This window comes from Heteronotia binoei, chromosome 14, assembly GCF_032191835.1.
Source record: "Heteronotia binoei isolate CCM8104 ecotype False Entrance Well chromosome 14, APGP_CSIRO_Hbin_v1, whole genome shotgun sequence".
NCBI lineage: Eukaryota > Metazoa > Chordata > Lepidosauria > Squamata > Gekkonidae > Heteronotia > Heteronotia binoei.
Genome location: NC_083236.1, coordinates 2,835,162 through 2,851,468, shown reverse-complemented (window position 1 = coordinate 2,851,468; position 16,307 = coordinate 2,835,162).

The following is a 16,307-nucleotide window of genomic DNA, read 5'->3' as shown; positions in this document are numbered from 1 at the left end:
GAACGTGTGAATGCGCTGTTAGAACAATACTTACGGTGTTATGTGAACCACCAACAGTCTAACTGGGTGGACCTCTTGCCGTTTGCCAAGTATGGGTACAACAACAGCGTGCACAGCTCAACCAAGGCTACCCCGTTTCAAATTGTAAATGGGTATGAGGGAAAGCCAATTCCATTGTTGCCAGGGGGAGAGCAAGCCCAAGACCCCACCTCGTTCAAGCAATGGTGGGGCAAATTAGAGAACAGTTGGAAGGAAATTCAAGAGAACTTGGAAGTAGCCAAGGAGGCTTATAAAAAGCAGTATGATAAATCCCATGTGCCCATTTGGGATTTCAAAGTGGGGGACTCTGTGTTTGTGTCAACAAAAAACTTTCCACTGAATCAGCCTTCAAAGAAGCTGGCTTATAGATTTTTGGGTCCTTTTAAAATCAAGAGGGTAATTAATAAAGTGACAGTAGAACTGGAGTTGCTCAAGATGTTTACTAAAATACACCCTGTCTTTCATTGCAGTCTTTTGCAAAGAGACCCAGGTGGTACTCCTTGGCACCTTCGACCACCAGCTCCACAACCTATCCAGATTGGGAATCAGAGTCATCATGAAGTGCAAGAGATATTAGATTCAAAGATGAAACATGGAGTGTTGTATTATTTGATTAAGTGGAAACATTTTCCAGCCAGTGAAAATGAATGGGTAGCAGAAAAAGATGTTTTAGCCCCTGACTTGATAAACAAGTTTCATAAAGCGTTCCCTCAGAAACCCCGAGGTTGATGTTAGGGGGGCAGTATGTCAAGCATGGTAAAATTCCATTGATAATTGATTGTTATAGGGTCCTGTCTAACACTGGTCTTTGAAGTATCAAGGAGGACCCAGCTTTGCTAACTATGTTATTCTTTCCCTCCCCTCTTCTTGCTTTATTGCCTGAAAAGTAGAAATAGTGAGAAACGGAACTAGCTTGAGAAGAAGTAATCAGCACCTTCCCATACACATCTGGGGAAAGCAAGGACAGAGTCCTGATAACACTATGAGAATGTAGACATATATGATAGTTTATGTGTGAGAGCTGCCCCACAACTCCATCCTTTGGAATCCTTTTGAAGTAAGCCTTAAAAGTATTATATCAATGTATTGGCAGCATTACTCTCAAGAAACTGTTACACAGAAAGTATCGGTCTATCAATAAACGTAGTCTTTGTATCAACTTTGACTCGTCATTGAACCCGCATGCTTGACAAATTGGACCCAAAATTGATTTTTAAGGATAATGATGGCAGATATATTGCGGTGGAAGTGATGTTGAACTATAAAAGTACTTTGTTATTGGGATTGTATGCCCCAAATGGAGCAAAAGACTCTTTTTTTAAAGGTATTATGCAACAATTAGACCAAGTGACGTATGAGCAAATTATGCTAATGGGGGATTTTAATGGAACAGTTAAAAATATTTTGGACAGATCTGGGGGAAAAAATAATGAAGGAAAATTACCAAAGTCATTTTTTTGAGTTAGTAAAACAAGAAAGTCTGGAAGATATATGGAGGGAATTTAACCCTAAAGAACGTGATTATACTTTCTTTTCAGCAAGGCATAATTCTTTCTCAAGAATTGATATTGTCAAGTCTGTTATGATGCTGAGTAGTCTAGGCCCAAAACGCTGGTTCAGGAAAGGGATCCTGGGTAAAAGCCATACTGTATTCATCTGCTGCTAGCTCATCCTTGCCTTCCCCCATCACCTCCCCTTTGTTATGTAGTACAGCTTGGTAACGAGAGCATAAGAATAAGATTATGAAGCCTTCTCAGAGATAACGAGCGCCAGGAAGCGCCCAAGGCCAACCAAGGCCTGAGAACGATAAATGTAACAACGATGTGTGAATGTGCCCTGCATAGTGTGCCCTCCCCTCAGGAATGCTTTTGATTTGTACCTTAAAAGTTTGCCCTTTGTGTATGCTCGCCAGTCTCGCAATCTTTCAGCCACAGTTCTGCAACATGTTACAATAAACTAGAACTCGTTATTGAAACCTCAGACTTGACATTTTGCGAGACTCCCTTTTTGGGACCTAACCGTTCCGGCAACTTGAAAGGCCCGATGGCCGACCAGATTCCGGACGACGGAGAACTCCCACTCGAATCGGGATCCGAGGGACCGTCCCCGTGGCACGTCTTAGACCCTAGAAGAGCCGCGGAGTCCCCCCCAGAGTTCCAGCTGGTGCTATCGCCTCGGCAGTATCAGCAGAGGACCTCGACCACCATTATGGATCAGGCTCTCCTGCACCGAGAGGCTATCCTGAACCGCCACATCAGGTCGATCCAGGTAGCCGGGTCTGAAGCCGCGAGCCCGGGCTCAGGGGAGACGGGAGAAGCGGACAGCATCATCGTCGTCCAGGTGGGAGACGATGGAGAAGAAAAGGCGGGAGGCCGGAAGGCCGACTGCGGAGAGCGGAGGCTCCGGGACCAAGACGAGGAGGACTACCAAATGGTCCGCCGAGAGGTCATCCATCGGAAGCCTGAGGGATGAGGTGCGCGACCTAACCATCCAGCTCGGGAGAGCGCTGGGAATCCCGACCTCCAGAAGACCAGCTGCGGCTCCGGCGGGGCCCCGCGACCGACCCACTCAACCGGCCGCACAGGCAGCCCCGCCGTGAGCCGGGACCGCCCCCCCCTGCCCCGCCACCTCCGGCGCCACCAGTAGGGCCGAGGCACGTGAGCCGAGAGCTGGACGCCACCTTCGACAGGGACCTGGAGGAGGTGAATTACTTTGGAATTCAAGCAAACAGTTTCATGCACTACTGGGGGAACTCCTTCCCAGACAAATTCAGCCGGGTCGACTGCCTAGGGTCGAAGTTGAGAGGGGCAGCCAAGAGATGGTATGTGAGCCTGTGCGAAACCAGGAGCCCGATCCTGGACGACGTGCACACTTTCCTCCAAGCCCTACTGACCCAGTTTGAAGACCCGCTGCAAGAATCCTGAGCACTGGCGGCCCTCCGCGACATGCAGCAGGGGGCCCGCCCCATCCACGAGTACGCGGCCGACTTCCAAGCCAACGTCGGCCGGGTCCGGGGTTGGAACGAGGTGATGAAAATTGAGCAGTTTACGAGCAGGCTGAACGCCAGCATCTTGGATCGGGCCCTCACGCAAGCCCGCCCGACCACCTTGGTGAGATGGATCCAGCTAGCTGGTGAGGTCGAAAACAACCTGAAACGAGTGGCCATGCTGCGACAACACCAGTCGGGGAAGGCCCACCAGAAGGGGACCCCGGCAAAGGGCGAGCCGACCAAAGCGAAGAAACCGTCCGCCGCCGCTGCCCCGGCGGGACCCCGCAGATGCTACCGGTGTGGGGACCTGAACCACCTAGCGTCCGCCTGCCCTCACCCCCCGCCGGCCAAGTCGCCCCCGGCCCCACCGAAGCCGACCGCTCCCACTCCGAGGAAGCCCCCTGGCCGCCCTAAGGATGCGGCGAAAAGCAGCGCGCTGGTGCAGGAGGATCTGCAGGAGGAAGAGGTGCTTCTCTCCGCGGAATTGGCCGACCTCGCGTGGGTGGAAGAGCCGGCGGGAAACGAGCCCGACCTGCTGCTCTGAAGGGCGCCCAACGGCAGGTCGACCGCAACAAGGCGCCGCTGACGGTGAGCGTAAAGGGGAGGCTGTACTTTGTGACTGTTAAATTACTGAACCCCAAACTACGGAGGTTCATGCAAATTCGGGCCCTCATAGACTCAGATGTCAAGTCTGGGGTTTCAATAACGAGACTTTCTTGATAAGAAGTTCTAGTTTATTGTAGTCTGAGACTATGACGTTTGCTTGAAGGTAGCAAAAACAAGTATTCCCAGCCTTCTTTTCTGGTCCTGTAGAGGTTTTCCAGCTTCTTTTACAATGCTGGTGAAGAGGCTGGTTTTGCTCAGATAGCTAAAGCTATGTCCTATATTCCTTGCAATAGTGGGAACACCACAGGGCCCAAGTCAGAGTTGTACAAAGTCTTTATTATAGGGTCAGATGGTTGCTGCTTTGAAGCATTAAACTCTAGACCCAGACTTCGAGTTCATCTTAAGATCCTGTGCTGGATTGGACCAGGAAAGACTGATGACCTCAAGCAGGCGAGTTATGATTCTGTGGTGATGGAGATGGTCAATTCCAATTGGAGCTTGAGCAGCACTTATGCAACAGTGATCTGGCGAGACAGTGTTTTGCTCTCTTTTTGGCCTTTTTTAGAGGTGGTTCCGACACTGATCTTGGGATGGAGACTTGAGTATGCAGCTTCGATTAGAAGGGTGTCAGCAACAGTGACAGAATGGGCTTATCTGTTTGGGCCCGTTTTTCCCCATGGGGATCCAAGGCCCCCAGAGCTTTTTCACAAAGTGTGGTTTTAAGACATGCCACTCTCCCCTGGCATGCCTTAGGAGTAAGACGTCTACCAGCTGGGCATGTGGCTGTATTGTTGCCCTCTCCCAGACAGAGGAGGGATGAGGAATGATCATCATTTTGGACCAGTTTCACCCTCCAGTTCTTAAACAGAGCCATCTATCAATTTGTAGGTTGAAAGTCTTCACTGTTCTCCATTGAAAACTTTGTTGTTTTATTCCTGAGACCCCATGAAGCAGCAACTTAGAAGCACATCCTCTCCTCAAAGCAGCAAGAAGAGAACTGAGGGAAGGAGTACTCGCCCTGCCTCTGTCACATTACCCTTGGGTGGGAAAAGTGACCTCTATAGACAGATGGAAGAGGAAGCACTCCACAGAGCTCTGCCTCGCCAAAAAAGGCCAGGAAAGTCAATTTTGCTTAGTTGAAATGATGAACAGATCCATCCTTTCCTTGAGTTTGAGAGGAAAGAACACAGCAGCTTAAGGACAGAAGTTTTACTGAGAATTTCTGTGACTGGTAAGAACTGGACAGTGAGAGAATGCATGTAAGGATTGTGTCCTGTCATGGGCTATTCTTCTGTGTCCTGTCATGAGCTATTTTTCCTGCCCCATGTTTATTACACCTATATGCTGTAAAGGGGAGAAGAGTGATGTTCTTTTGCTTTGTAGTTTAGATCTGGTATTTTGTAGCCCATAGCTTATCTAGTTGTCAAAGAGACGAGGATCTGGCACCTGGAATGGAGTCTCCCACCCAAAACCAAGAGATGTGAACAGCTTTGAGGGTTGTTATTGAGATGGCAGAATGGGGAGGGACTGTGTCTCAGTGGCTGAGCCATCTGTTTGGCATGCAGAAGATCCCAGGTTCAATCCTGGGCATTTCCATTTAAAAGTAGGTAATGTGAAAGACCTCTGCCTGAGACCCCAGACAGCGACTGTCTGTCTTGAGTCGACAAGACTGACTTCAAATGGTCTCACTCAGTATAAGGTATCTTCCTGTGTTTGAAAGTCTGAACTGCCAGGCAAAACCATGAACAAGAGTAAATCTGCATATCAGGGAGATGAACTAATTCACTACATGTGGGGACCACTCAAATGTAAACTCCCAAAACAGCTGAGAGGGAGAAAAGATGGTGTCTGCTTGTTGGAAGTTCGCTTGAAGAGCTCTCTGTTTTGTTTTGTTTAGTTAAGTACTCGACCCTTTATCTTGAGCAATTAGTATAGAACTCTTGAATGTGCTTTCAGACATGTTTTATTGATGGTTGCAGGTTAATTCTTATCCTACTTGGGTGGATGTTTTGATGTGAAGCCCTGTTATTGTTAGCTTGGAGAAATGAGAAGATAATGAGCTGAAACTGCTGACCTGGCATTGCTTGCTGACTGTCTGTTTTCTCCTCCTAATTCTATAAACAGCCTTGAAGCACTGGATGGTGATATTTTCCCCTTGTTCTAAATAGAAAGTTCAGGAAGACAAACTGTAAACTATGAGTTCTTATAAGAACAGGGCAAAGGGAAAAGTAGAAGGACGAACTCAGACCAGTCTTTGATGGCAAAAAATGTAAACCAACTTAAAACCGATTACTCTTTCTCTCCACAGGACAATGTAAGTGGCTTGTTTAGCTTGTATTCATCTAAGAGATATGAAGGTTCAGCAACAGAACAAGTTTAATTATCTCAATCTTCATTAAGTAATCACTTCCAGGATACCTACAACCCAACAAAGTTAATTGAAGAGAAGGAACCAGGCCTGTTAGGCAATACTGAGGACTGTAAACTGGATTTAGATTATTTAAAAGATTACTTACTAAAGTTTGTCAGAGACCACTGTTTACTGATATTACAAACAGTTACTGAAATCCTTCAAAAACTGAATTGCATTTCTACTCAACTTGAACAATTTAGTCTTAGCTTCAGAGATTTTATGCAGGAGACTTTAAATTCTCTTCCCTCAAAAGGCCCACTGGATAAGACGCTGAATAAATCAGAGAATAATGGTATTTTTCTTTCCTAGAAGCTGCAGTCCATTAAATCCACAGATAAGAGGAAAGGGGCAAAAACTTGCTGGTGGAATGGCATGAGATTACAAAAACAATCAGATAGCAGTTCATGTTTTAGAAAATGACATGAATTGAAGTCAATGGCAAAATAAGCATAATATCACATATTCCATTAGCCAGATTCTGAGAACAGAGCCTCACCTTGTTGACCTTGTTAAAGTTCAAAAGCTTGTGAACTTGCCATTGGTTCTCACCTTCTCCCAACTAACCATTCCATGAATGTTGTTAAAAATGCACAAATTCCTTCTACCATTTGGAATTAGTCACTAGAAGTTTTTTTTAAGAGGCTGTTTGCCCACTATTACAAAACACTAGTGACAGATCACCCATCAGCTGTGGGGCAGGAACAGTCACTTACCAAATTGCCAAGATCCTCAAGATCTTTACATGAGTCATCTTGTAAAAATAAAAAAGGATTGGTAAAATCAGACTCTATCTCTACTACACCAGGTGGAGAGACAAGCCCAATAAAGAGATAAACCAGAACAATGGCCTATGGTGAAAGAACAAGAAGAATGGTTCAAACTTTCTTTCACTTACCAACAAGAAAGACTTCTTCAAATATAGAGAACCAGCAAATTATTGATGAAACTAGCCAAAAACAAAAATTAGATTCAGAATCTACAGCATCTTTGACATACAATACACCAGATTGGACTGCCTTCCCAAAAAAAGATAATGTCTGAATTTAAAGCTGGATTACTTTCTTGGTTATAATCAAAAAGAGAAAAGTTGAGGCACTTCCGGTTACAGCGAGATGAGGCGGTCGCGTTTCAAGCCATCAGGGCAGGAACGGATCGAACTGTGCGGGTTGGGGGGTTGTAGGACCCAGCATGCTCCCGTCGGAGGAGCATTGCTAGCAGAAGGGGTCTTGGGGAGAGGCACAGGGGAACTTTTAGGTTCCTGGCTTTTCTACCCTCCCTTTGCCCCAACTGCATCGCGCGCCATTAGGTGAGAGAGTCTCCGCTACCGGAGACAGAGGTGAAGGTGGAGGGCGTTTGGTGAAAGTAAATGAAACTAACCCAAAAACGGAAGACTAAGAGGAGACAAAAAGGAAAAAAAAGGACAGTATATACCTGAAGTGAAGCGCTTTTTGTTATGGCTGCAAATTGGGCTTGCCTCGGTCGCATATGTGGGTGTGGCTGAGAGAACTACTTTGAGACAACTACTTTGTGGCTGGCAAGAGGAGCAGAGGAACAAAGTCGGAGGAAGGAGGAAAGGAGGTGGGCGGTGGCAGCTGCAGCGGATTTGGCACTGAAGAAACAAACTGATTTTTTCTTTCCCTGTCTCACCTCCTCTCCGTGGCTAGCAAACACCATAATTGGTATTTTTCTTTCTTTTTGAAGTATTCTACTTTTTTCTTGTTAAAGAACACTGAAATGTGATTTAAAACACTGTATCTCTAGCTGAAGGGCGTGGAAAAGAGAGGAGGCGGAAAGTGACAACCCTGTGCTACAAGAGTGGAAAGACCTCGAGTTAGAAAGTAAATTTCTTGAAACTTGCCTAAAACTAAAGACTCACTTAAAACATTGTGTGTAAAGACTGCTACGTGTTGTGGAGATCAGATGGGAGAAAATATATAATGTTATAGAAGATCTGATTTATATTAAGGATTAGGTGGACTATTTCTTTGGACTAAGAGCTGTAGAAAAGTGAATAGTTCATTAAAAGACTGTGTTCGATCAATATAATATACCGTAAGTAACTTGGAAGAAGAAATTTAAAGACTAGAAAGACCAGAAAGACAAAAAGGGGGGAAAACGGACAAAGAAGAAGAGGAAGAAAGGGGAAACAGAAGGACTGAAGGAAAAAAGAAGAAAGAGAGGGAAAGCAAGGAATTGAATGTTGTTAGCCTATCACTGTATAATTTACAAAAGTGTGTGAATGTGTGTGGGTCTAAGTAAAAGTGTATGGTTAATGAGAAAGGATTAGGATGGAGAATGAATGAAGTGAGTGTATGTAGTCTGCAAGAGGTAGTGAGTGGAGTGTTTGAAAGGGTTAAGTGGTGCAAGAGGAAGGCAAATAATGAATAATTATTGAAATCAGTTGAACATGAAGCATTATTGCTTGGGGAACAAATTGATTTAGACTAGTTGGTAAAGGGATACTAAATCTCTGTATTGGTGTCTTCATTCTATATTATTATATGATAATTTGAATTTCTCCTGCTTAACTCAATGATAGAGGGAATCATGTTGTCGCAGGATGCTCTCAAAGTATTTCAGTCATCTTTTGAAGATTCTTTAATGGGGGCATTAAATCAGATGCAGAACAATTTAATGGAACAGATAGGGGGATTAAAATTTAAGCTTGATGGATTAGAAAATGGACTGAAGGACATAAAAACGGATATGACAAAGTTGACGCAAACCAAAAATTCTATTGATACAAAACAAATACTAAAGGAGCAAGGTACAGGCAACTTGGAAATTAAACAGGAAGAATCAGAGACCAGGATTACTAGATCAGACATGTATAAGGTAAAATATACTCCAAGATTTTTAACCATATCAGAAGAAATAAATGAGGATTTATTTTGTTCAGTAGTGGAAACATTGACCCCCATGCTGGAAAAAGAACAAAAAAAACCCAAGAGGGAAATTGAATATATATATAGGTTAAACTCTCTAAAGCTAAAAAAGAATGGTTCACTTAGAGAAATGCATTCAAGAGACATAAGGAAACAGATCAAAGATGTAGTTTGGAGAAGGGAAAGGGAGCAACTTATTAGATCTAGAGGTCAGAAAAATAAAAAAAATGAAAGAGATATCATGGATAATTAGGCATTTAACTCCAAAACCAAGAGAGGTTTTAAATAACCAAGAGAGAAATTGGCGTAAACGGAAGAAATACCAAAAATGGAGGACTCATTAGGAAAGAAATACCAAAAATGGAGGATTCATAATTGGATGGTGCTGCTGAATGGAATGCCAAAGCAAATAGTTAGATTAGTGGGGCAGGTCATAAAGACGGTTAAAGGTGTATGGAAGTAAAGTATTATGTAAGGTGTCAAGCGTCATCGATAAAATATCTTTAATTGAGTTTTCCTTGAGTGCAAGTGAAAAGGATAAATGGGTTTAATTTGTAATGTAATAGTGAAGGTGAATGCAGTAAATGGTGAATAGAGATAATGGAATTTGAATGTATATATAATTAGTGAAAAACACTGCCTTCGACTTCTGTTTTAATAATTTTTCTTTTGTATAGTAACAGGCTTGTACACAATATATTAATTTAATAAACTATAAAAAAAATTAAAAAAAAAAAGAGAGAAAAGTCTTCTGGTGGGAATGGGCTGTGAATGTAGACATAAAAAACCAGAGTGTGAATATGCAGATCTCTGTCAATCCTCCCCTTTAAGCATCACATTTGGACAACCTCTTTGCTCTTCTTCATATATTTTTTGCTCCAGACCTAACTGCTCTATTCAGGGGTTCAAACATCCACCCCACCCCAGCACCCAGGGGCTTGTATGTGGCCCACAAGCAACTCACTGCCCTCTGCTTCCTCCCCCCTCTCTCTTGCTTTCATCTGCATCACGCTTAAAGACTTGGCTGCTGGGAGTCAGTGCATAAAGGGCCCTTATCTGGTTCTCAGGAGTGCAACATTCACCTCAAGATCTGCCAGTGGCTGTTATCTTCCGTTGACTAATGGAAGATAATTTACTTTTCAATAGAAAGGCCGGGGATGCCAGTGTTCAGAGACACTGATGCTAGATGAGATTCTGGCAAGCCATCATCCAGTTGTTGTCCTGGTGCCAAGAGCAATTCTGGGGACAAGTTTTTGTTTGCTGCTTGATCTCCAGATTTCTGTAGCACAGAATCCTTATGTGAGCTCTGTGTTAGTTTATTTATTTTAGTAAATTTCTATTCCGTCCATTCCCCGTAGGGCTCAGGGCGGAGCACAACATATAATAAAACAATAAAATACAATAAAAATATTTTATAAACAGACAACTCAACAGCACTCAGGTTACCATGACATCGCATATTGCCCCATTAGCGCAAACTGCAGTACTTGCTTCTTTACCCCAAGCCCTTAGCCAATCTGGAGGAATTTAGTATGGTCCCACAAATGCACAGGAATGCACCTAGCACTGGAAATGAATGAATCATCTGTGCAGCATGTGGTAAAAATATTTAACAGTTCAGTTGTAGATAGTAGGCATGGTGACATTAAATTCTGACCTTACTGCTGCTTGTAATATTCCTGCCCTCCCCCAGAGATCATTTCTCACTGTTAAAAGTCTTTGAGGCAAGGGTTGCAGTCATATTGGGAACACACCGTATTGAGCATGGCCAACAGCTCAATGGAGTGTTACATTAATGTGCTTGAATTCTGTCACTGATCTAAGAAAGTTCTAGCCATGGGCTGACATTTCCTGCTTACTGGATAGATCCATACAGGAGGGATTAATGGTGGGTTTGCTGGAAGGCCCCGGTGCAGTCCCCTGGCTGCTCATAGGAGAATTAATCCCGGCAGAGACAGAGTGCCAAGGCAACCCTGGCAACTGAAGAATGGGCCTTACCTTAGGGACACATCATGCTAAGGAAGGTGCTGTGTGACGCTGCTAAGGGCAAGGATGGACTATGGCAGCAAGGATTTCCCACCTGTCCAGTGAGAAAGTAGACTCCCTCCCATGACAACTGGCCTAGCCATGAAAACAGGGGATGTCCTCGCATCCATGGTTGACTGGGGAGCTGTCAGGAGGGCTCTAATGCTACATGTGAGCAATGTTTTCATGCTGTAGTGGTTGTAGCCTCAATACAGCTTGGAAAGTCACAAAATCAGGCTGATGCAAGCCAGGGGCCACCAACATTTTCTTCAACAAGAGCCATTTCAAAGCAATGTAAATATCCTGAGTGACTCCCTTCCCTGAACCAGCATGCCACCAAGTTTTATTCTGTCCTGAAACAGAACACAGACTAGGAAGAGCACCAGAACTGAAGCTCTTGGCTTAGTGGCACACATAAAAAGCCTATCAAATGCAGGCTTTTAGAAAAACTGGAGCAGATCTTTATTTCATCCTTTCCAGGACCTTCTACTGGATGCAGAACTTATTTTGCAACAAGCCACTTGATGCAATGAAATGGAGGAAGGACCTTCTTCCAAATGCAGGATTGTGGCTGAGTAGTCTTGCTGCTTTCACTACTTTTAAATAGCAAGTTTGATACATCGAATAGACCATATGCATTTTGATTTATGATACTGGTGTATTTTTTAAACTTGAACTGTTTAAAAACTTTTTTTTCATGAAAGGTGTGCCTTGACCTTCTCCAATGACAGAGCCAAACCCCCACGTTTATTATTCTTTGAAAAAAAGGGCGATGCTGGGCAAAGTGAATACAGTGTTCCATGGCGCAGAGTGGTAAAGCTGCAGTATTGCAGTCCTAAGCTCTGCTCACGACCTGAGTTCGATCCCGGCGGAAGCCGAGTTCAGGTAGCCGGCTTGAGGTTGACTCAGCCTTCCATCCTTCCATGGTCGGTAAAATGAGTACCCAGCTTGCTGGGGGCGGGGGGGAAGTGTAGATGACTGGGGAAGGTGATGGCAAACCACCCCGTAAAAAGTCTATTGTGAAAACATTGTGAAAGCAACGTCACCCCAGAGTCAGAAATTAATGGTGCTTGCACCTTTACCTTTATATTATGTTTATGAATTGCCTAATCCCTGTTACTGCAGAGCTCAGAGTGATATACAACATAGTCAAACATTTAAAATTTTTAAAATACTTAAAAATTCTACAGCAATCTAAACAATCAAGTGGTGAAGACAAAAGTCACAGTTCAACCCCTAATTCTAGACAGTAGTCGCCTGATTGTTGAGGGGGGGAGACAGTCTAAAGCAGGGGTGGGGAACGTCAGGCCCAAGGGCCATTTACAGCCCTCGAGATCATTTGGTTTGGCCCTGAGGGATAGCTGGGCCAAGCCTCTCTCTTTCTTGTGGGCATTGTGAAGGACTGCTGCTGGGGTATGTGGGTGCCTTTAAAGGTCTGCTGGGAGCAGTGGGAGGGAGGGAGGGAGGGAGGGCTGGCAGGGGTGGGGGATGGGAGCCAGCTACCACCAGTTCAGTTTGCACGTGATTATCCCAGATGGTGTGGCCTAATATGCTAATATTAGGGGTTGTGGTCTAATATGCCTGGACTTAGGCATTTGCCTAGGCTGGTGTGTGTGTGTACTGAATTAGGCTCTCCCCACATAACTTCAAATAGAAAAAAAAATTATTTGCATTAATTTTGCCAGCCTGAATCGTTCTCTTGGCAGAGCACTGTTTTTAAAGTTGATAATTTTGTATGGCCCGCGAATGATGTTATAAATATCCAAGTGGCCCTTGACAGAAAAAGGGTTCCCCATCCCTGGTCTAAAGGGAAAGAATATGGGGGGTGCCAGCCAGAATGGAAACCATCACTGCCCTCAACCAAAGCCCTGGCTGGCCCTGCAGAATGTCATAAGATCCTGCAGGGCCCTATTGGTGTTTGGCAGAGAGTTCTACCAGGTTGGGGCCAGAACCAAGAAGGCCCTGGCCCTGGTCAAAAACAGCTGGATACATTTGGGGTGACAAAAAAATAAGTAGTGCTACACAACTACTCTTGAGATCTGGAGTGGCGGAAGTGATGTCCTTAGGCTTGCCAATCCCCAGGACTCAGCAGGGGTTCTTCCGCTTTCCCAGGCTCCTTCCCACCCCCAGTCAGCTGGCCAATGGGGGAAGCCTCGCCCCCAAAGCCTCCATGTGACTTTCCCCCGCCGGAGGTTCCAGTCTCCGATTGGAAAGGCTTCTTCTTGGGATGGGGGGTGTCTGTGTTACTTGGAAGAAGTTGGCTGCAACTCTTGAGTAGAGAGGCCAATCCCTCACTTCAGAGTCACCAGAAACGGGTGGGGGGTTGGGGGGGAAAGTCTGCTGAGCACTTCATTATTCCCTATGTGGAGATCAATTCTCATAGGGTATAATGGGAAATTGATCTGGAGGTTTTGGGGGCTCTGGGGGAGCTGTTTTTTGAGGTAGAGGCACCAAATTTTAAGTATAGTATCTAGTGCCTCTCTCCAAAATACCCCCCCCCCCAAGTTTCAAAATGATTGGACCAGGAGGTCCAATTCTATGAGCCCCAAAAGAAGGTGCCCCTATCCTTCATTATTTCCTATGGAAGGAAGGCATTTAAAAAGGTGTGCTGTCCCTTTAAATGTGATGGCCAGAACTCCCTTGGAGTTCAATTATGCTTGTCACACCCTTGTTTCTGGCTCCGCCCCAATGTCTCCTGGCTCCACCCCCAAAGTCCCCAGATATTTCTTTAATTGGACTTGGCAACCCTAGATGTCCTGGATGCTAGCCAGTAGGTGCCTACTTTTAATTCAACAATTTAAGTCATTCTCAAGAGAAAAATTGGGCTCACTTGCACTGTGGACAACAAAAAACCCCCTATGGAATAGCTCTGAGTAGAGCGCCTTAAAGTGGGACAGAAAAAAGTGAGCTGTCTGTTGTGGGCAGTAACACTGCTACTAAACTGCTTCCACCAACTCTCCTATCTCCAGTCCCAGAAAACAATGCCATCTTTGTTCCCTTTCTTATCTTGTCCTTTGAGTCAGTGGCTCAGTTTACACCAGAACCTGAAACCTCATTTTATTTTAGCCATGATTTGTTTTGGAAACAAGACTCCATTCACGGACCATCACTCCAATGCTGCTTTGTTGTTTCCATGGCCTGAGCACCATCACTGGGGAACAAGCCAGGATGACTGGATTCATACACCACACAAAGCAACAGTACAGACTCATTGTGGTTATTAAACCAATTTCAAACCAAAGTTTTCAATTCTGGTTTGTCAGACTGTTGGAGATTTAGCAGAGTAAATGAAGCAAAGCAGAATAATTCAGCAGTGACACATGCGTGTTTAACTCCTAAGAAAAAGTTTACTTCAAAATTAGGGAAAGCATTACATGTAAAGAAAACTAGAACAATCCAACTCATCTTTCTAGTTCTGATCTACTCCATCTTGGGGTTTTTCCCTCTGACCCTAAGAAGGGAGTTTTCCCCACAGTTCCATTGTTTTTGTGCGTGTAAAATAGCATGAACTATCCTCAATATATTGATTAGCCAAAAGTAAATCTTAAGATCACCTCATTAAGAATAAGACCTTTGGGGGGGGGGGGAGGTTTTACTCTACACTTAATTGATTCTATGTTAAACTTACGAAATGTCAGGTTAACTTTTTCACGACTGAAGGGGTGATACTTGCAAAACTCAACACGGACTCTACCCATATCAGCTGGAGTGGCCGTGGTCAGACAAGCACAGACTTGAGTTACTTCATTAAGCCCATGGCTTCACAGGATGGCCAAACTGAGCCGTTCTCTTTTCTTTGCAGACTTCAGTTGAGCATCAAGGGGAGGGGCTGAGTTGGATAGTGTAGCCTGGGGGGGACTGGCTTTTGTCTTTCTACACTTTCACTATGAAATATCTGTATGATCTGAAGAGCAACCAGAGTTTTCTGGATTATAATGGCACATATAAGTCTTTTTTGTTAGTCTTGGTATTATATGTGTTAGTTTTTATTAATACCTTCCAAGCTGACCATGTATTGAAATAAACTGACCTGAATTTTTGCTGCAGTCTGGGTGTACATTTGAAAAACAGCATCTTGGATTCTTTAAAATGTACTATTATTCTTTGGACTGTAGTCCTGTTGCTGTAATATATATGTCCATGCATCTATTCAAATGGTATATGTAAAAAATATGCTTCCACATTTAAGTGTAATGTGCAGTGTCATGATTTTATTTAAACTTAGAAAACGATTCAGTATTCTGTTCCAGTTCATTCCATGTGAGCGGATTGTTTGGTCCCGAAGATGCAGGAGCCTTCCTTAAGAGGTCTGACCACATATATAAGAAACTTTGGTTTTAGTTCATGTCTTACTTTATTGTAGAAGCTGATCCCTACAATATAAGTCAAACAGTCATGCAGCACAAAGTACAGAATAAATAAAATTGCAAACGAAGACCATTTTAGACTCTTAACAAAATCCAAGATGGCCACAGAATCAACATGTCAGCATAGCTTGTAAAGAAAGCCACCAATGACTTCTGTCCAATAGAGCAGTGCATTATTTTCATTTGGTACCATTTCTGTTGACCATGTGTGGGACAATATACTTACAGTACATTTGAAACAGTTTTCTCCCTTATACAGTCTGTCTCCCAGGCCTTCCATTGCAATGAAGTCACCCATCCCAATCTGGAAATGCTAATCCACTTTGAAATTGTCATAGCAGAGGATAGCATTACTCACTCACCACCACTGTTCCTTGAGTCCTTTAGCTATGTGCTGACAGGGCAGAGAAAAGGGGGAAGCACACGCACACATCTATATGGGGCACAGGATCCAGCATTACAAGAGACTTCTTTTTTAAGGCAAGTTTCATGCTCCTATGGCTGAACAGAGAGACTTTTTACAAGTGTCTGGAAGTCCCTGATGAATCTTAAAGCTCCAAAATGAAAGATTCGCAAAGATTCCTACAGCTGGGGGGGCATGGCTTCAGCATTCTCCACAGTCCATCGGGTTGGATCCAGCAAATGTGACCAGATAGAAAAATGTACTTAACACTGCGCTGCGAGTGCAAGCAATCGTGGTTCATTGCAGTAGTGACCCCTTTTTTTTTTTTAAAGTTTGTATCCAGTAGATTCAACTTAGCGCAAACAGCTTATTTGGCCTTACACGTCTGCCTGTGTAAAGGGCTGTTGCACATGTTGCTCCTTCGTGGGATCCACCCTCCTCCTTCTGGCCTAACAAAAGTAGGATAAATGATGCAAACTATGGAACCAAATGGAAATCTGTTTACACATTTTATGCTCCGATTTTTCTTGATGTAAATCATAGTGGGGGGCCGAGTGAAACTAGTCCTGAATACAGTCAC